Source organism: Megascapheus bottae, chromosome 14 (genome assembly GCF_031878675.1).
Source record: "Megascapheus bottae isolate mThoBot1 chromosome 14, mThoBot2.hap1, whole genome shotgun sequence".
NCBI lineage: Eukaryota > Metazoa > Chordata > Mammalia > Rodentia > Geomyidae > Megascapheus > Megascapheus bottae.
The window spans coordinates 26,328,886-26,349,477 of NC_143522.1; the positions used below are offsets into that span (position 1 = coordinate 26,328,886).

The 20,592-nt window shown below is 49.8% G+C and overlaps 1 protein-coding gene and 1 non-coding gene across 5 annotated transcripts in view; both read right to left on the reverse strand.

Annotated features, from left to right (window-relative positions):
• Positions 1–2,108, reverse strand: part of Syne3 (spectrin repeat containing nuclear envelope family member 3) — a 91,062-nt gene extending 88,954 nt beyond the window's left edge. For all 4 annotated transcript variants that reach the window (XM_090344781.1, XM_090344780.1, XM_090344782.1 and 1 more), the window contains exon 1: positions 2,044–2,108. The gene's annotated coding sequence lies outside the window, so the exon portion shown is untranslated. The remainder of the gene's footprint in view (positions 1–2,043) is intronic.
• Positions 2,109–19,184: 17,076 nt separating this feature from the next.
• LOC150054873 (small Cajal body-specific RNA 13) lies at positions 19,185–19,461 on the reverse strand. Its single transcript, XR_016537697.1, has one exon.
• Positions 19,462–20,592: the final 1,131 nt, after the last annotated feature.

Sequence of the window (20,592 nt, forward strand, 5' to 3'; positions counted from 1 at the left end):
TCCCCCGCTGCCCAGTTCCTCCCCTGTTCTCCCTCCTGCAATCAGGAGCTTGGCTTCAGTTCTAGAAGGACCCTGAGGGAGATGATGTGGGACCACTCACTGCCAGACATGAGGAAAGCAAGGCTAAGATGGAAGAGACAGAACTGGGGGATCCAGATTCCAGACCTGGCCGTGACACTCCAAACCATGGCAACAACTCACCTTTGTTATATCCGACACCTTCCCAAAGGCTGCCCATGGAATCTCTCTTTTAATGCTGCAGGCCCCCCTCCGTGACACCCCCTTTTCATGGTGTGGCTCTAGCAGCAGGACTGGACACAGGTAAGCTGGCTTAGCTGCCCCCATTCCTAACAACTGGGCAGTGCAGGAGGCCAAGCTACCTTTAGACTCTCAGAGTCTCTTAACTCCTTCGAAAACCACGCTGGACCTGCCTGGTGCTTCCCACAGGAGCCAAGCCAGGACCCCAGCAGCCCCAGCCCAGGTCTCTGCATCACCAACCAGGCAGAATGACTGCCTAGGCCGGGCCAGGTGCACAGCCATGAAGAGCATGCAAAGCAGGGGGGGGTGTTTCCATGGAAACGCAAGCTCATCACACCCAGGAGGCACCTGCAGGCCAGATGTCAGCCTGTGCCCTGAGAGACTCAAGCCCAGATTCCTATCACCCACTCCGGGCCACCAGCAAGATCCAAGAATCCAGGGCCACCAGCAAGATCCAAGAATCCAGAAATAGGGCTTCCCTGCCTCCCAGACTCAGCTACCCCTCATCCCTACCCAGGGCCTCTCTAGAAAGGGAGCCGGCTTGGCACAGCTGCAACTGTCAGCACGCCCTGTTGTCCTGCCTGAGGAATGTGCAGACCCACACGTGTTGGAGTGTCCCACTGGGGCGCCGTTAACAGGAAACTGAGCAAAACAGCCGTTGGCACCAATGTGCCCCTCCTACTCCCAGCTCCTGACCCTGTGGGCTGTTCCCATGTGAGAGAGAAGTTCTGCTCCTAGCTGTGCAGCCTTGAATCACTCCCCCTCTCTGGGCCTGCTTTCTCTCCTCTTGAGAGATGAATGAAGCTGTCTGGCCAAGCTTAGAAAAAAACTGTGATTGCCAGGTGCCATGGCTCACACCTGCAATCCTAGCTATTCAGGAGGCTGAGATCCCAGAATCAATTTCAAGTCAGCCAAGACAGGAAAGTCCATACCAGTCTTATCTCCTATTAACTACCAAAAAGCCCAAAGTGGCGGTGTGGTGGTAAGAGTGCCAGCCCTGAGTCAAAAAGCTAAGGGACAGCGCCAGCTAAGTTCAACTCCAGTATGGGTTTAAAAAAAAAAAAAAGTATAGTGACTTTGTGACATTCTCCCTTGCTGGAAAGAAGTCATTGCCCCTGACCCAGGTGTCCCAGGCATGGCAGAATCTAATTCCAGGAGCTGATCAGCCCCCCAAAATGACAGACCGGGAAACGGTCCCAAGGCCACCGTGGGCTGGAGCTTCGGGGTCAAGTGATGAGATGACCTCCATTATTCCGGCTCGGCTTTCCAGGTGGGAAGCTGTGGTGGGCTGAGCTGCTGTGTGAGATGCGGGGCGCCTGGGTTAGGGTCAGGATCGAAGACCCTCGGGGCGGTCCACACCCACCCAGGCCCCCTCCAGTCGGGCCAGAGGCGGGAAGAGGCTGAGCCTGGGGCCCCAGGCTGCGCGCGCGGACTCTGGTGGGCAGGGTGGCACCGCCCAGCCGGGCCCCCGTCCCGGGGAGGGGGGGCGCCGCGATCCCGGGGTCATGGTCTCCAGGAGGGGCTCTCGCTGGCCCCGGGGCGGAGAGCGGGGATCCCCGACGCCCACCCCGCCCTCCCAGCCCGGAGAGGCGCCCGGATTTTGCAGCGGGCGGGGCCGTAGGATTTGAACTAAAAAATCCCGCCCGCCGCCGCTGTCACGCAACTCCCCGCGACTCTCCGGGTCCCCGATCTTCCCCGCCGCCGACCCCGGAGTCGTACCGGGCACCCGGGGACCAGGCCCGGCCCATCCCGCCCCATCGGTCCGGTGTCCCGGCCGTCACTTACCGGCCGGAGCGCAGCGCGGAGCGCGGGGCGCGCAGGGGCGGGCGGCTGGGCCCGGCCTCCTCCCGTCCCGGTCGGGCGGGGCGGGGACAGAGACCACGGGACAGGGGACTCCGCCGCCCCGCCCCGCCCCGCCCCGCCCGCGGGACCCGCCCGGAGCCCAGCCCCGCCCGCCGCTGAGCACCGGTTCATCCCTTCCCAGTGCGCCCTGGAGGAGCTGCGGTCCCCGACAGCGATGCTGGGCCGAGGCCTGGGGAGCCGGACGGTGGGGGCGGGGGGAATCGGGAGGGATGGGGGGAAGGACACGGCCCAGGGCACCTCAATGCCACCCGGCCACCTGCGGGTGCTTGGACCCACTCACCGTCCCCAGCCCCACTGCCCACCTGGCGGGGCCCCCAGCCCCAAAATGTGCTTCTGCTCCCACACCGCATCTCCTCCTGTACCCCAGCTCAGACACAGCCCCTCTGCCCACCAGGGGCTCCTGTCCTTTCACTTTGTACCAGATCATTGCTATTATCCTTGGTGGTGGTGGTGGTGGTGGTACCAGAGGTTGACTGAGGCAACGTAGGTGCTCTGTCTCTTGAGCCATATACCTCCAGTCCTTTTTGCTTTTAGTTTTCAGACTGTTTCTCACTTTTGCCCACCTGGAAGTGGTCCTCAGTGTTCTCAGTGCTAGGATTAGACGCCTGCACCATGATGCCCAATCCATTTAAAAAACGTATCTGTCTGGTTCTGGGCTTTTGCACTGCAGTGGCCTTTGGATTGGGGCTTGTGTTACACACTTCTGGCCAAATTTCTACAATCTGACAACAACAAGTCTTCACACTCTGGTCTCTCTCTTCCCTTCCCCCAGGCCCAACAGCCATTCAACCACATTTTGAACTGTCCAAGGGCTCAAATCTTGATGTTCTTGAAAGCGATTATAGATTTGTACAGTTGGTTCTGCCTTCTCAGGATGGTACTGCCATTGTGTCACAACCTTGTCTTCACAACTGACCTGTGGCCAGCCAGAGGCTTGATAATTGCTTCAGATTCACAGCTTCCAGCAAGGATTGTGTGAGTGTGTGTGAGTGTGTGTGTGTGTGTGTGTGTGTGTGTGTGCGTGCCACACCTTGTTTGGCAGATCACGCTCATTAACTCATAATTATGCTGAGCTGTCATGGGTCCAATCAAAGGGCAGCCTGTGCTTTACACATGACTGGTTGCAGGTGTCTATTCTAGGCTTGTCATGCTGATTGCCTCACTGGCTTTGCCGCAGGCCCTGGGGTTCTAACCGCCACACAGCAGGCTTGCACAGTGACTAGCAATTACTAGAATCCTCATGTGTAGATAATGCTTGGGCTTTTCAGGATGTTTTCCCAAAGCAAATCCTTTGTTAAATCTCTGCAGTGATCTTCTAGTAGTCAGTAAAAGTTCAGTTTTGTTCTTTGAAGGAATCCAAGGCACAAAGAAGTAGGGTGATGGAGCTGGGAGTTTGGCCTAGTGGTAGAGTGCTTACCTAGCATGCTCGAAGACCCACGTTTGATTCCTCGGTACCACATACATTGAAAATAAGCTGGAAATGGTGCTGAGGCTCAAGTGGTAGAGCTCTAGCCTTGAGAAAGTCCAAGGACAGTGCTCAGGCCCTGAGCTCAAGTGCAGGACTGGCCAAAAAAAAAAGAAGTCGGGTGATTTGCTCAGGATTGAGATGGCCCTGCCATGGCTCGGGGAACTCCCCACCTCCAGTCCCATGGAAACCATTGTCTAACACTGAGGGAGGTTTGGGTGCAGTGCCCCAATGTGCAGCTTGTTACTCACTTTGGTTTCCTCTTCTGAGTCAATGCTTTGCAGGCAGGAACTTCTCTCCTATGGTTTTGGACCCGCTTCCTGCAAACGGTGACACTGAACTCTCGATCGAGTACCCTCAAACAGTCTCCAGCACACTGCTAACCCTCTTCCACCAAACACGTCCTGAGGTCTAGATGCTAGATTCCAGGAAGATAGAGGAGAATGAGGCAGAGACTCTTAGACGCAGAATATTCTGTGGCCAGTGGAGACCAGGTAGCTATTTCTACAGAAGGACTTGCCCTGCCTATGGCTAACAAAGCTGCACAATACCAATTGCCAGTAGTAGAAAGATTCAAACTCAGGGACAGTTTTAACTGTTGCTTACTGCTTTATTAGTGAACCACGTGACCACTGAGATTCTTTCAGGTGGAGACAGTGATCACATGTCACAGGTAAGAATGTAAGGTGCTAAAAATGCTCTAGAACTACAGAATGCTACTATGTATTATTTCATGTTTAATTTGGCTACCATTGCTGCTCATGGGTGTGATAGAAACACCCCATCAAATGAAGAACTTTACTAACACTATTAATAATATTTTAATGTGTGTGTGTGTGTGTGTGTGTGTGTGTGTGTGTGTGTGTACCAATACTGGGGCTTGAACTTAGCACCTTGAGCTGAGTTTTTTTTTTTCCTTTCAAAACTGGTATTCTATCACTTGAGTCATACCTCCATTTCTGATTTTTTGCTGGTGAACCGATGATAAAGATTTGTTTGCAGAGCGTGGCTTTGAATCTCAGTCCTCAGGTCTCAGCCTCCTGAGCAGCTAGGATTGCAGATATCAACCACCAGCACCCAGCATCATTATTGTTATTCTTGTTGTTTTGTGGAGGTGGAATCTTGGGCTTTGTGCATGTTAAGCATATGCTACAGCACGGGGGGCCTAGCCCAAGGCCTTAGTTTCCAGGCACATGCATTCTTCTTCAGCATTCATGGCTGCTACAGAAAGGAGTGGAAAGGAAAACATATCTGAAAAGAAAATTCTGGCAAAGAACTAGGGGGAGAGCCCCTCTCCCATCTCTGGAATTGAGCACAGGAAACCCCGCCCGAGGCCTCCCTCCGTTGCAGAAGCAGCCTAGAGAGGCAGCCACAAGAAGGGCACTAAAATTAAGCCTTTCGGAAATTCTGACTCACTCAGCTGTGGGGCTGTGCAACAGACCAAATGTCTCCCAAAAAGCGAAGTTCTCTCTGCTCTCCCCTCCTCTTCCCCTGCTGAGGGCATCTGCAAATAGCTCAGGGGGATCCAGCAGCTGTGTTAATAACTGGGGGTGGGGGGCATTCTTCATGGTGGCTGTGTACCACAGATGGTGTGGGGCCAGTTTACTAGCAAACTGCATATTTTGTAGAGGTAATTTGTTCATTGTTTGTTATGTTCACTGAAATACTAGGAGGAAAAGCTAGGATGGCTTTTTTGGCTTGTGCACTGCCTCATTTATAGGTGGGTAAACTGAGGCCAAAGGGCTAGAAGGAGGTGCCCTGGCTGACCAGGGTCCCAGGGTAGAAGTTTATGATTCCATCTCCTCCCCATCTCTCTCCATCTCTACCAGCTACTGGTGGATTGAATGACAGTTCTTGACTAAATGTAAATGTAAAGCTCATATGGGGCTACCCATTTTGAGGGTGTCCACCAGTGAAGTACTGGGGCTGGGGGAAGGGTAGTCCTCACCCCAGTTCTGCTATTAGCTTTCCCCTTCCCTCCCTCCCTCCCTTCTCTCCTTTTCTGTGTATGTGCCAACTGGGGCTTGAACTCAGGATCTTAAGCTCTTATTTAGTTTTTTCTCCGAAGGTTGGTGCTCTACCACTTGAGCCACAGCTCCACTTCCAGATTTCTGCTGGTTAACTGGAAACAAGAGTCTCATATTTGTCTGCCTGGACTGGCCTTGAACCTGGATCCTCACCTACTAGGATTATAGGTATGAGTCACCACAGCCAGCTTTCTTTGTTTTCTGTTGCTGGTTCTCATGCTACCCCATGTCTTCCTGCTGGAGTCATTTCCTGAGTTTCCACGGTGAGATCCATGTCATGCAAGTCTGTCAGCTTCTCTGGGATGCCTGGTTTCTTCATGGGAAGCTGCCTTAGTCTCCAGGGGTCACCCTAAGTGAATGGCAAAGAGACACTGCAGCCGGAGCACTGGAACTGCCTGCATAAGATAAAAACTCATCATCCTAGGGTCTGCAGTGCTAACTGTGTTCCCTTGCAACGCTCCTGCATTTGTCAACGTGTGACACAAGCGAAATGGGAAATACCTTCTCAGTTATCCCCTTCACTGAAACAACACGGGCTCCGGGGTCCCCCTCATCCAGCACTGCTACCCCAGCTCCCCAAGGACCAAGCACAAACAACTATGTACAGAAATGATCAAGTACAACCTTTAACTCTGCCCCTAAAGCAGAAGATCCTTCTAGAACAGGCTTGTCAGGTTCTCCCACCAGTGGGCAGCCCAGGATCCTCCTCTTTATCTGGTGTTTAATTCATGTTTTCTTTTAAGATAATGGGAAATCACCTGTGCCTACAGAAAATTACAGAGAGAACCCCCGCACTCCTTCCCCAGTCCTCCCTTCTCACAGCCTCATCATGGAAAGCAGGGGTATGGAGTTTCTCTGGGGCACTGACACAGGCACCATTCAGATCCAGAACATTCCCTTGCCCCCAGGGCTGTTCTGTCCACTCTGATCCCCTCCCGGAATCACTTCTCTGCTCCCACGTCTATAATTTCACCATCTTAAGTCTGTTACACTTCCGTGTGACAGTGCACACCTGTAGGCCCCGCACTCAGGTGGCTGAGTGAGTCTGGGGGATCCTTTTCGTTCTGAGTGGTTCTCTGGAGAGGCCTGCAGGCTGGTCCTCCTTTTCCTTGCTGAGTTGTCTTCCCCCGTGGCTGATGCTGGAGGACATCTGGGTTGCTTTTGGTGTGAGGCTAATGTGCAAAACGGCTAGAAACTTTGTATCTGAGTGTTCACATGTCAAGTTGCTGGCTATGGTCTCCTCAGGCACGCCTGCCCCACGCTCCCTACTGACCCCAGGAAACACTTCAAGCACACAAGTGTCAGGATCTGCCTGGTCCACGCTGAGATATGGAAATCTAGAGAAAGCTCACCAGGAGATAGGGTGTATTGGAGGTGCCCCATTCCAATGCACAGAACAGGAAGTAACAGCCCAGCATGTCACCAGGTGCTAGATGGGTTGGTTCCCAGTTGGAGCTGACCACTAAGGACAGCAGAAGAAGAAGTGGAGCAAGGCGGGAGGCAGGGGCTGGGAAAGGTCTCTGGAAGCAGGATAGATTGTGAGCCTGGGCTCTGTCCCTATATTTTTTCATTCAAGACTGGTCCTCTGCCACTTAAACCATATCTCCACTTCGGGCTTTCTGGTGGTTAATTGGAGGTAAGAAGCCCATGCCCTTTCCAGCCCAGGCTGACTTTGAACTGTGATCCTCAGGATTTTTGAAAGGTAAAAAATCCTTTGTCCTAGCATGCAGGAAGGCCTGGGTTCGATCCTTCAGTACCCCATAAACAGAAAAAGCAGGAAGTAGCGCTGAGGTTCAAGTGGTGGAGTACTAGCATCAAGCAAGAAAGAAGCTCAGGGACAGGGGGCACCCAGGCCCTGAGTTGAAGCCCCAAGACTTAAAAAAAAAAAAGACCCATCTCAGATTATTCAAGAAATAGCAGCTGCTGGTGCAGACACATTTTGAGATTACTTGTGTACTATTCGTGTTATTTCAAAGTCACCTTATGTAAATATATCTAACTTTATTCAAACTAACCAGTCACAAGCAGATTCTGAAACTGAGCTCAATCAATCTCAGCAGAGGGGGAGGGCCTGCTGCCTTAGAGATAAATGGGATGGGGGAGGGAGCCTGCCTGTTCAGTTTGCTTAAATTTTTGGCTGATGGCACACCCTTCTGTGGAGGCAAATTTTGCCCTGCAGAGACAAGAGACAATTATTTATTTATTTATTTATTTATTTATTTATTGTGGATCATGGGGCTTGAACTCAGCCTGAGTGCTACCCCTAAGCTCTTCAGCTCAAGGCTACCACCCTACCCTTGAGCCAAGCCCCACTTCCCATTTTCTAGAGGTTAATTGGAGATAGGAGTCTCAGGTCCTTTTGTACCCAGGCTGGCTTTGAGCCTTGATCTTCAGATCTCAGCCTCCTGAGTAGCTAGAATTATAGGCGTGAGCCACCATGCCTGGCTAGAAAGCATATTTATGACAAAAATTAGTCATTTGAACCCTCAGTCTAGCAATAATAATGGATCATTTTCTGCTCACAAGTAAATTCCAATCCATTTCTTAGGTTGTATTTCATATAGAGCTTTCTTGTCCCCAAAATGTTAATGAGTTCATTTTAGGTAAAGGCATATTGATCATTTACAATGTTTTGCATAAAGAAACAGGCCCGGCTTTAGTAACAGACAAGAAAGAAGTGTGTGTGATGTATATTGAAAGAGGGAGGGAGGAAAGGAGGGAGGCAGGGAGTGAGAGAGAAAGAAGGGAGAGAGTGAGCACCACACCCCAGCTGAGGGGCCTGTTGTGTGTGCATTTGTCTGTGTGTGTGTGTGTGTGTGTGTGTGCATAGTAAAGTCTCTAGTTATGTTGCTTTCATGTAGCAAGAACACAGAGTTTGCCAGCTTCTTGGCACAAACCACACAGGGACCCTACGCCCGCTGAAGATAATGTGGTTTTGTTTTCTGGGAATCACTAGTACCAGGAAAGTCCCCGCCTGCTCTGCCCAGTCCTTGGTGTCAGCCAGGGGAAGATACTGGCTCCGCCTGACGGCCTCAGCCCGCCCACTTGTGCCCTTGGAGCTTGATTGGCACAGCAGCACCCTGAGAGTCTGCGGGATTTGCTGGCTGCTTTTTATTTTGAAAGCTGCATGCAGGCCAAAGTTTGCAACCCCAGAGGGAGTTGCCAAAGAGAAAACCCACTTGAAACAAACAGTCCTTACTGGGCGTCGCTCTGGCCTGGCATCCCCAGGGGATCTAACCAAAGTCAACTCTTTCTTGTCTCCTCCCCATCCCAAGGAATAAAAGGAGCAAGTGCTACAAATCGGATGAACTAGGCAAATGCCTATTTCCGTGCTTAATCGAGTCTCTAAATCAAATTTTACAGTAACCACCAATCCAGGAAGAGGCTGGTAGTGGGGAAGGCCGCCCCGGGCGGGGAGTGAATCTTTCCCTTCTTGCTCCTGGAGTCATGTTTTTGAGAGTTGCTGGGGGTTTCATCTTCTGTGGAGATGTGGGACTGACAGGGACCTGGGGGGCGGGGCAAGGCCCCAGCCTCAGGGCCTTGGTGTCCAGCCTTGGCAGCCATGCAGAGGTCTAGTTTTTTTTCAAGTTGGGGCAGTAGAACCCAGGCAGGCATTTGTGCCACCCCCACCGGGGCCCCAGAGAGCAGGTGACTCTCTGCTCTTCAGGGAAGCCAACACTTTGGGCCCGCTTTCCCCTGGACGTTAGTGCTCATAAATGTCAAGTGGGTCCACGTGTCTGTATAAAACCTGTTCATCTTACAGGCGTGTGCCTGTAATCCTAGCTAACCCAGGGGGATGAGATCTGTGTATGGAGGCTCTAAGCCTCAACAGGAAAATCTTATCAGGCAGTAGAACTTTTAATTTTTTTTGGTGGGTCATGGGGTTTGAACTCTGGGCCTGGGCGTTGTCCCTGAGTTCTTCAGCTCAAGGTTACCTCCCTACCCCTTAGGCCACAGCACCACTTCTGGGTTTCTGGTGGTTAACTGGAGATAAGGGTCTCATGGGTTAGTGCCTGGGCTGACTTTGAACCGTGATCCTCAGATCTAAGCCTCCTGAGTAGCTAGGATTGCAGGCTTCCTGATCTTGATGACAGTTGCTGACCTGCCAGGACAAGTCCCTAACAACTGAGTCTGAGTTTCTTGGCATCCCCTTTAATCCATAAACTTTAGAGTTTTGTTGGTGCCTGGCACCATTTAAGGAAAAAATACACAAGCTTGCCAAAATTGCTGCAAGTTCTCATCATTGCCACAGAGTTTACCTATTTTTTTTTTTTTTTGCCAGTCCTGAGGCTTAAATTCATGGCCTGAACACTGGGCTTTCTCAATGCTAGCGCTCTACCCACTGGAGCCACAGTACCACTTCTGGCCTTTTCTATGTATGTGGTACCAAGGAATCAAACCCAGCTCTTCGTTAATGCTAGGCAAGCACTCTACCATTAGGCCAAACTCCTGCCCCTACCTAAGATTTTTTTAAAAAAAGGTATAATCCCAAATTTTCTTTTTTTGTGTGCTAGTAGTTAGGTTTGAATTTAGGGCCTGGATAGTGTTCACTCAAGGCTGAAGCTCTACCACTTTGGCCATACTTGCAGCTTCTTGATGATTAGTTGGAGATAAAGAGTCTTACGGGCTTTTTCTACCCAGACTGGCTTTGAACACTGATCTTCAGATCTCAGCTTCCACCTGAATTTCCTCCTTGATGGTGTAGAGTTGCACAGAAGAAAACAGCAAGTGCCACTACATGAGGTCAGTGGAGAGTTGTGTTCACCAGCTAGATTGGGAAGGAGAGAAGTGTTACTGGCATCTTGGTGGCATTGGGTAAACCAAGGGACGCGAGGCATCGTGCAATGGGATCAGATCATCTCTTCCCCAGTCCATGCCATCTCGCTCTCCCAGTGGAAATCTTGTCACTGGATCCTCTCTGCTCTGGTCAAAGACTACTGAGATGCCATAACAGCTCTCACATGGACAAAATCACAGCCATAAGACACTGTGCAAATCCACCCTCAAGTCTGGGATGTTGCGGTCTCGGAGAGGGTAGGTGATGGGTCCCATATTAGCCAGAATTCTACTTGCTGTGGCCCAGTTTCCAGGGAAATCCAGAAGGCCAGGGGCTGTGCTTGGCCTCTGCCTGTGGTTCTGGCTTCACCCATGTCAGAGCTTCCAGAAAGCATGAACTACCAGCCCCTGTTCCTTCACCTGCTCTTCTGTCTTCCTAAGGGCTCTTTCTCCCCAGTAAGCACATTCTCAGTGGGCTTCCCTCTTCCATGCCTTTCTGTACCTGGAAAAGGCCTTCTCCTGAGCCAGTCCTGTTCCAGATACAACCTGATGATGTGTCCCTAGGTCCTTCGAGAGTCCCAAGTCCTGAATTCATTCATTCACCCTTGGGATGCTCAGCCTTCTTCTCCTGGCTCCCTACATCAGTAAGAAGCCACCAGGCCACAACCAGCCTGCCACCAAAGGCCGTCCCTCATCCCTTCAGTCTCGGCTCTGCCTCCCCTGTCATCTCTGCCACCCAAAGGGTTGCACCTCACCACAGTCTCCTGTCTTTTCAGATACCTGCAGTCCATCCGTAAGACTCAAGCTAGTGACCACTGAGCTGGCCGGTGCACAGGCCAATGGACATTTGTAAGAGGTGCTCCAAAGGCCCTCACCATCCACCCTCACCTCCTGCCCTCTTCTCAGCCAGTAGTCTGCACTGCTGGGAGAAACCACTGGCTTCCCTCAAGGACCCAGCGCCCCGGCCTCTGCCCTAGTGGGCTCCTTTTGGTGGAATGCCCTTCCCTTTGACACGGAAGTACTGCACCCGCCACCTCCCACCTCCTTCAACATCTCCTGTGTGTTGACATTCTTGCATAAATTCTTTGGGAACTGGGACGCTTGCTCCCTGCCCTCTGTGCAGGGAACAATCGTGAATGCCTCATTCTTCTCATCTTTTTCTTGGTGTTGAGGACTGAACTTGGGACCTTGGATGTGGTAAGCTCCCAAACCAATGATGTTTCTCTGCCTTTGTGTGTGTGTGTGTGTGGGGTGAGTATTGGGGCTTAAAAGCAGGATCTTGAGCTTTTTGCTCAAGGCTAGCACTCTACTACTTGGAGTCACTGCTCCACTGCTGGCTCTCTGCTGGTTAATTGGAGATTTGTTTGCTTCTCTCCCTGAGCTGAGTCTAAATCTTAGTTTACAGATCTCAGCCTCATAGCAGCTAGGATTACTAGGTGTGAGCTTCTGGTGCTTGGCTTGTTTTTTCACTTTCTAGCATCTGTAGAAGTCACCCCAAGTTAACCAGGGCCCAGAAATACTACCCAGGAAAAGCTTCATAGTGAACTGTGTTCTCAGCTGTTTGAGAACACCCTGCCCCGCCTCAGGAGCGAAACTTCTGCCATGTTTCCATGCTCCCCGTAGCACTGAGCAGTCCTGGCTATCAGTTCCACACCCAGGGCCCCCAGTGATCACATCACCCCACTTTTAATAAGAACCCCAAGATGCAAGAGAACCGAGGCTGAGACTCAAAGATGGCAGAGAAGCAACAAATTGCTTCCTACGTGTGATGAAGTGAAGATATGGGGATTTTGACAAATGATTCATATGACTCCCATTACACGGCTCGAATTGTTCTGATGTTTATTACTCACTGTTAATCCATTGCCTCTGATACAAATGGAGAGGAAAAAAACACACAGCAAATATAGTGGTCTACACTCTGTGATTCCAGGCACCCACCAGGAGTCTGCAGTTATGACCCTAGTGGCTCTGTTTCATGCTCTTTGAGTATCATGTACTGAGCACACACTACACTGGGGGCCCGGATGGTGCTACATAATTGGAGCAGGTACTCCAGGAACCAGTGGTCTAGTGGGGGCATAGTAACCTACACCACTCTAGAAGGGGGGCTGGTCCCCAACAGGAGTCCAGTGTGTGAGGGTCATGGGCTCAGCACTTACCAACACAGTGTCTCCCAAGGGTCAGAGGTCTGTCATCCAATCCCTCCCCAAACAGTCCACATGGTCTTTCTACTTAGTACTGTGCAGTCTTACAGGGTGTGGAACAGTTGGGGGAGAAAGCATTCCTCTAGTTTGTTTATTGATCTAAGGTTTTGTTGTTATTGTTTGCCAGACCTGGGGCTTGAACTCAGGGCCTAGGCACTAGCCTTGGGCTTTCTCAAGGCTAGCACTCTACCATTTGAGCCACAGTACCACTGTGGCTTTTCCTGTGTATGTGGTCCTGAGGAACTGAAACCAGGCTTGAGTGCATGCTAGGCAAGCACTCTAGGCACTAGGCCACACTCCTAGTCCTCATCTAGGTTTTTTGAAACAGGGTCTTGCTGTACAGCACAGGCTGGCCTCCCAACTCTCAATCCTATGCCTGTTTCCTGAGTGCTATGACTATTATGCCTGCCTGACTCTCTTGCGTTAAGTTTGACATTGATCCCTTTAAGGTGTGTGTGTGTGTGTATGCTGTGACTGGCAATTTTAAATGTTGCTCACTCATTTAACTTGTTTACAGTAAGTGGAATGTAATTTGCTTTCACCTTTTCAGACTGTCTCACTCTGTACCTAGGGCAGGCCTTGAACTTTCAATCCTGCTTCAACCTGCTGAGTGCTGGGATTCTAGAAGTACATTACTATGCCTGGCTTATGATTTGCTGTTCTAGGTGACTTGCAAGTATTATGCAAATCTCTGAAGACAGATAGTCACATCAGAAGGCTTCTATTCTGTCATGATTCCAGGATGTTGGAATGTGCCAGAAGAGCCCTTGAGTGAGAAGGGTCTCCTCCCTTAGCTGCTGATTCAGATCCCAGGGAATGTCATCTGAGTCCCACAGTGCTTCCTTGCAGCCCCACCTGGCCTTCCGCCGCCCCCTGCTGGCCTTGCAGGGTAAAGCAGACTCACTATGAAACTCCTCAAAAACCAAACTGACACTGAAACCTTTTGAACTCAAGCAGAAATTCCCTCCAAGAGATGACTGGCCCTGTTCCCAGCCAGCCGACCATGTGTGTGAACTATCACAGGGTTGCAGCCATGCTAGCTGAGAGATAGCCCACGGGGCTATCAGACTAGGAAGGCCGGCACAGCTAGCACTACAGTGACACACTTTAAAAGAAGAATGCAAGGTCCGAGGTAGGCAAACCAACACGCGACACAAGATTCTTTGGGTTGCTCAATTTCCCAAGTAAAGCTATGCAAAAAAGCTCTCTACTCTCTTGTCATTTTTAGCAGAATAGATTTTTTTTTTTTGGTCACAAGCCTTTGCAAGTCTTTCATTTGCTATCACTAGGCTCTACTTCTGGTTAATCTCCACCTTTTTAGGGCTGTCCAAATGAATCATTGACCTTTGATGTGGTGAGTCTCATGATAGCAAGATTTTTTTTAGCCTTTTCATATTTTAATTGCTTTTATAAAGGTGATATACAAAGGGGTTACAGTTACAAGTCAGTCTTGGGGTTTGAACTTGGGGCCTGAGCACTGTCCTTGGGCTTTTTCAAGGTTAGTTCTCTACCACTTGAGCCACAGCATCACTTCTGGCTTTTTCTATTGATGTGGTACTGAGGGTCTTCGTGCACGCTAGGCAAGCACTCTACCACAAGGCCACACTCCCAGGCCAGACTTTTTTTTTCTCAAGGACTGAATTTATTTTGGCATGACTGGAGGATGAAATCAAGGTCCCATGTTTGCTCAGATGGGGTTTCTCTTGAGCCACACCTCCATCTAGCATTTTGCTGCGTAACTGGAGATGGAACCTCATGGACTTTTCTACCCAGGCTGGCAATGAACCTTGATCTTTGGATTAGCCTCCAGAGGAGCTAGTATTACAGGCATCAGCACTGAAACCTGGCTGTGAGATTTGAAGGCAGGGAATTACTAAAGTTCAGTGGCTTCAGAAGTTCAAAGCCAATTCCAACTCAACACAAGGCGCATTCAGGACCATGGTAATACAGAGATGGATAGTTCCAAAGCAAGCAGAGCTTCCACAAAGGCCACACCTGGGCTTTCAGGCTCTAGGCACTGTCAGAAGTCTTTGTAATCTAACAGTAGCCACAGTCTGCTGATAAAAGAAACACCCGGGGGAACAACTGTAACATCTTTTATGAAATGCAAAGTGAAGGAAAAGCCAACAATTCCTTCATCTCCTAGAATCAAAATGCCAAACAAGTCAAACTGAACACTTAATGTACAACTTTGATTCAGGCTTTGTTCCTTGGAATAAAAATAAAGTTTCAGGGAGAATCTGGTTCAGCAGATGCACTTTTTTTTTTTTTTTTTTTTTTTTTTTTGCCAGTCCTGGGCTTGAGCTGAGGGCCTGAGCACTGTTCTTGGATTTTTCTCAAGACTAGAGCTCTACCACTTGAGCCTTAGCACCATTTCTAGCTTTTTTTTTTTTTTTTTTGGTCTTTCTACATATGCAGTACCAAGGAATCAAACTCAGATCTTTGTGCATACTAGGCAAGCACTCTACCACTAGGCCAAACTCCTGGCCCCCAGAAGCACAATTTTAAAGGCATACAACCAAGGATTCTGGGCCTCAGTGGGCAAAAGGGGCATAAGGCCAAGGAGAATACACGGTTCCAAGGAGAAAACTATGAATTCCACTTCATTCCACTTCTTCACTGGATCTCTGGACTACAGTTGACACCACAATTTTACAAAGCATAATACACACACACACACACACACACACACACGTGCACAGAACCGCCAGTCAGATATTTAACTTTCTGGTAATAGTATTCTTTGCCAGTTGTTTTATTTTCAGAATAAGAAAACTTGCCTGTGAAGAGAGAAAATGTTTAAAGGAAGTTGTGCAGTGATTCATGTCTGTAATCCAAGTCACTCAAGGAAGCTGAGATATGAGGATCAAAGCCAGCTCAGGCGGAAAAGTCCAGGACTTCATCTCCAACTAACTGGCAAAAAGCAGGGCTGGGAGGTGGGTGGCTCAAATAGTAGAGTGCCACCTGAGCACATGAAATGAGAATGAGGCCCTCAGCTTAAGCTCTAGTATTAGCAAACATCAACAACAAATATGTATTAAGGAAACCAAGTGTTCAAGCCTACTGAGAATTATGAATATTAGAAAGAGAACACAGTTTGCCCCACCAAAGTATCAGACAGCTATCACCTAGAGACCTTTCTTCTTGCTACATGGGTAGCCTTGCCCTGAGCTCATGACCCCCCTCCTCTGGAAGGAACTGCCATTGCTGTTGCCCACATTGTGGAGATGAGATACAGGAAGGCAGACCTAGCCAGGCCACCTTCCCAGTGACTCTGACATACAGAACTTGCTAGCTGCAGGACAGGGTGGTTGCAGCACAGAAGGGCCAGGCCATCCAGGTATAAGAGCACACAAATAGGCGGGGTGTGGTGGTCCAGGCCTGTAATTCTAGCTGTCAGGAGGCTGAGATCTGAGGATCAAGGTTCAAAGCCTGCCTGGGCACAAAAGGACCCGAGACTCTTATCTCCAATTCATCTCTAGAAAATGGGACTTTGTGGGGCTTGGTTTAAGGGTAGTGCTGCGGCCTTGAGCTAAAGAGCTGAGCGACAGTGCCCAGACCTAGTTCAAGTCCTACAAAAAAAAAAAAAGAGCACACAAATAAACAAATCCCAAAATAACCCCCTTCCCCTTCCAAAAGTAGCCTTGTGAGGGAGAGGCAGGTAAAGTAAAAATCGTGCTTCTAGTACTGGGCTGGGCCTTGTATAGTTTCTCCCACATTGCATTATTTCTGGTATAGTTTGGAAATCAAGTCAATTTGAGGGTTGGTGGTGAACATGACAGATAAATAGCTACGTGCTTCAAGGAGAAAGGTTCCAGCTCAGAGCCCTAGAGCCCTGGGTCCTAAACACTATTTTAGCTTCGGAATGCCTGGCGGCTGTGTGGCTGTGTAACCTAAGCAGCCACTCTTCTCTTAGAAGGACACTTGTAGGGAAGTCCCCAGGTGTGTGGCTGGCCTCCCTCCGGAGACCTGCTCCTGAGCAAGCCTCCCCTGGTGTGCAGAGGTCAGTTCACACTTGTCAGGTTGTACTGCAGCTCCCTGGTGAATTTGCTTTTGGAAATGTGGGTGGAAATGAGGATTTTTAACCAAACTTTTTCTGTAGGTAAGCACAAGGACAAAATGCTGGAGTCATTGTATAGTTACATGGTGTGAGTGGGTTGGGTTTAATTACATTTTGTGACCTAAATCCTAGGATTCTTTTTTAAATTTTTTGCCAGTCCCAGGGCTTGAACTCTGGGTCTGAGTATTGCCCTTGGACTTTCTCAAGGCTTTACTTGAGCCACTGCACCACTTCCGGCTTTTTCTATGTATGTGGTACTGAGGTATTGAACCCAGGTCTTTGTGCATGCTGACAAGCATTCTACCACTAGGCCAAACTCCCAGCCCACTAGGATTCTCTGTGGACTCCATGATCCTTCCCACATGGTCCACATAAAGGTCTACAGAGAGACCCCAAAATCTGACACAACTTTTATCAATATATTCAAAATGATAATGAGCCTGTGGCTCATGCCCGTAATCCTAGCTACTCAGGAGGATGAGATCTGGAGGGCAAGGGTTCAAAGCCAGCCCAAGAAGAAAAAGGTTGCTAGACTTCATCTCCAAAGCAGCCAACAAAAACCTGGGCTGGTGATGTGGCTTAAATGGTAAAGTGCCAGCCAAGCAAGTGTGAGGCCTTGAGTTTACACCTCCTGTAGTGCAAACAAAAAACAAAGAAGAAAAAGATCACCAAAACTAGAGACTATGGGCAGATTCTTACAACTGATCAAGAAGTCTAATTTCGTCCTGTAAAGATTTCTAAACAAAACTTTTATTATATGTAAAAGTTAGATGCTTTTGAAGAAATACTTTAAATGCTGCTTCATCTTTTAAAGATCTCTGCTAGGGCTGGGGACAGGCTTAGTGATAAAGCATTTGCCTGGCACGTACAAGACCCTGGGTACTGTCCTTGACATAGGAAAATAAATACTGATTAAAAAAAATTTGCACCAGGTGCAGTGGCTCACATCTGTAATCCTAGCAACTCAGGAGACTGAGCTCTTAGGATCCCATTCAAAGCCAGTCCAGATACTAAAGACCCTGAGACTCTTATCTCCAATTAACCAAGAGAAAACTGGAAGTGGGTGCTGTAGCTCAAGGGAGGGCAGTAGCCTTGAGCTGAAGAGCTAAGGGACAGTACCCAGGTCCAGAGTTCAAGCCCCAAGATCAAATAAATAAATAAATAAATGGCCAATCCTTGGGCTTGAACTCAGGTTCTTTTGCTCAAGGCTTACACTTTACCACCTGAGTCACAATGCCACTTCTGGCTTTTATTCTATTTATGTGGCACTGTGGAACTGAGCCCAGACTTCATGCATGCTAGGCAACCACCCTACCACTAAGCCACATTCCCAGCCAAGATTACTGGTATTTGTCAGGCTTGAGCCACCAGTGCCCTGGTAATTTATGATCTTTCTTTTTGTACAAGTCTTGGAGCTTGAACTCGGGGCCTGGGTGTTGTCCCTGAATTTTATTTTGTTCAAGGCTAGCACTCTACCACTTGAGCCATATCTCTACTTGCAGCTTTTTGGTGGTTAACTGGAGATAAGAGTCTCTTGGACTTTTTTGCCTGGGCTGACTTTGAACCTTGACCTTCAGACTCTTCCTCCTGAGTAGCAAGAGCTATACTGGTGCCCAGCTACTTCTGATTTTTAAAATTTTAAAGATTTTATTAACATTGTGCATCAGCCACTTCTGATTTTCTATGACAGTTATAACCTCAGCTTAAGAAAACATCGGACAACCAAAAAGGACAGATGTTCTTCTAAAGTCAGCATTACACAGTGAGCTAGCTCTGTGCCTAGCAGGTTCTCCTTCCCTCTCCTTGCATCACAGGAAAGGAACTCATTTCAAACAGGCAAGAGACCAGGGGTAGCTTTTCAGAAACAAATTGCCACATTTATTTCGTGTAAAAAAAAAGTAAAAAAAATATATCCTCTAATCCTAGTTATTAGGGTTTCAAGACAGCCTGGATAGGAAAGACAATGAGACTTTTATCTCCTATTAACGGGCAAAAAGCCAGAAGTAGAAGTATACCTCAAGTGGTAGAGCATTAGCCTTGTGCTAAAGGACACAGCCCAGGGCCTGAGATCAAGCCCCAATACTGGAAAAAGGAAAGAAAAAAGAAAAGGAAGAAACCCTTGCTATATTGTAAGCATGGACTGAAATGGGGCAATTTGGGAATGAACTGAGGGTGTTCTCTACAGTGGAGGGTACCAGATTCCACATTCACCTTCTGCAACAGGCCTGCTATATATCAGAGTTGTCATCTCAGATTCACGTTCCTCTCATTTATCTGGAATCACTGGATCTGCAGAGCAAACAGATTCTAACTGTGGGTTCATATTAGAAATCAGTAGAAAGTATCAATCAGGAGTACTCAAGAGTCCCTCTGGGTTAATTTTTACAGTTTACTTGGCTCAAATCATTTCTTGAAAGGCTTTCTTGCTGACCTGTTGATTTTCTGACTTTAAACACGAACACATCCCCTCCCCACATAAAGGTCACCTCTTAAGTATTTTATAAATGGCTCAAGGTCTTACAAAAGCAGACTGTAGCAGTACTTAGTGTCCAACAGAAACCACTCCATCTGCTAAACAATATCTCGACTGCACAGCTTCCTCTCACTGTTGGTGGATAGATAATGACACGGACAGTCATTATCACCGTGGCAACAGTACCCAGGAACTATCAGAGGAAAATTGCACATGTCACTGCAGGCTCTCCAGTGGACACGCCTCAGCTTCCTCTGCTCCATGCTTTTTCTGCAAGTCTGGGGGTGCTCTGGGGTACTGCCAACCCAGTGCGGGATCCAAGACTACAGACCACGAGACACTCCGATTTTCGATGGATGGCCCGCCAATCTGAGCACCTACCCTCTCTCAAGTTAGACAGCACGTCATGACGGACAGGCCTGATGGGCCCCAGGAAGCCTTTCTTTCCCTTTTCTGCTCTCCAGGGCTTCCTCTCTGCTTCCCTGAATGCCAGCTTGTAGATCCTGCGCTGGCACAGCGAGTGCTGGAGATGGAGCTCTAAGATCTGAAGCATATTCTAACGGTAGGCGAGACGCACTCTCCAGCCCACCCGTTCTTTCTGTGGTGGTGGTATCAGACAACTTAATGCAGAGCCTCCAGCGAGGGGGCTTTGGCAGGTGCTCTTCCACCGAGCCAGCATCGCTATCCCGCCTGACTTTTCTTGTTGTTAGTAATCCAGAGATTAATAATGTCCGGCACATTTTTTTCTGTCCGGGCTGGATTTAAACCACAGCCCTCTGGATCTCGGGCTTCAGAGCTGCTAGGATTACAGCTGTGAGCCGCCGTGCCCGTTTCTTTTTTTTTTAATTGCCGAGAAGGCGTGTGTGTGTGTGGGGGGGGGGGTCCCCGACTGCTGGGCCCCGCGGCACGCGCCACCGCTCCCGCTTCACTTCCCAGCGAACCTCTCCCGAGTCCAGGCGAGCTGGGGGCCGACGATCGCGCAGGCGGCAGCACTGCTCACGGTTTAAAAAAGAAGAAGCTGGCTTAGAGACATAACTAAGACCGCCACCGCGGCGGGCCTAGGCCGGCCGGGGCCCTGCAGGGTCCGGGGCCGGGCGGCCCGGCGCGGACGCAGGACCGGGGGACCCCGGCCCGCCCGGTTCCCTCCCGCCGGGATGCAGCACGTCGGGCCGCGGCCCTGCGGAGCCCCCAGGCGCTCCCCTCGGCCGGAATGGCCGGCGCCGGCGAAGCCCGCTCCTAACAGCATCTCCCCGGACACCGCCGCCCAACGGCGGAGTCGCCAGCACCGCTGACCCCGGAACCGGAAGCTCCTCGTGGACGTGACCCCTTCCCGGCATTCGGCGGAACGGGCGGGCCGGATCGGCTCCTAGAGGGAAGGTTTGCTTCTCGTTGCCATGCAGCGTTACTTTGACGGACAGCCACTCTCTCCAATCAAGTGAAAACGCGGTGGCTCGCCGTCCCAG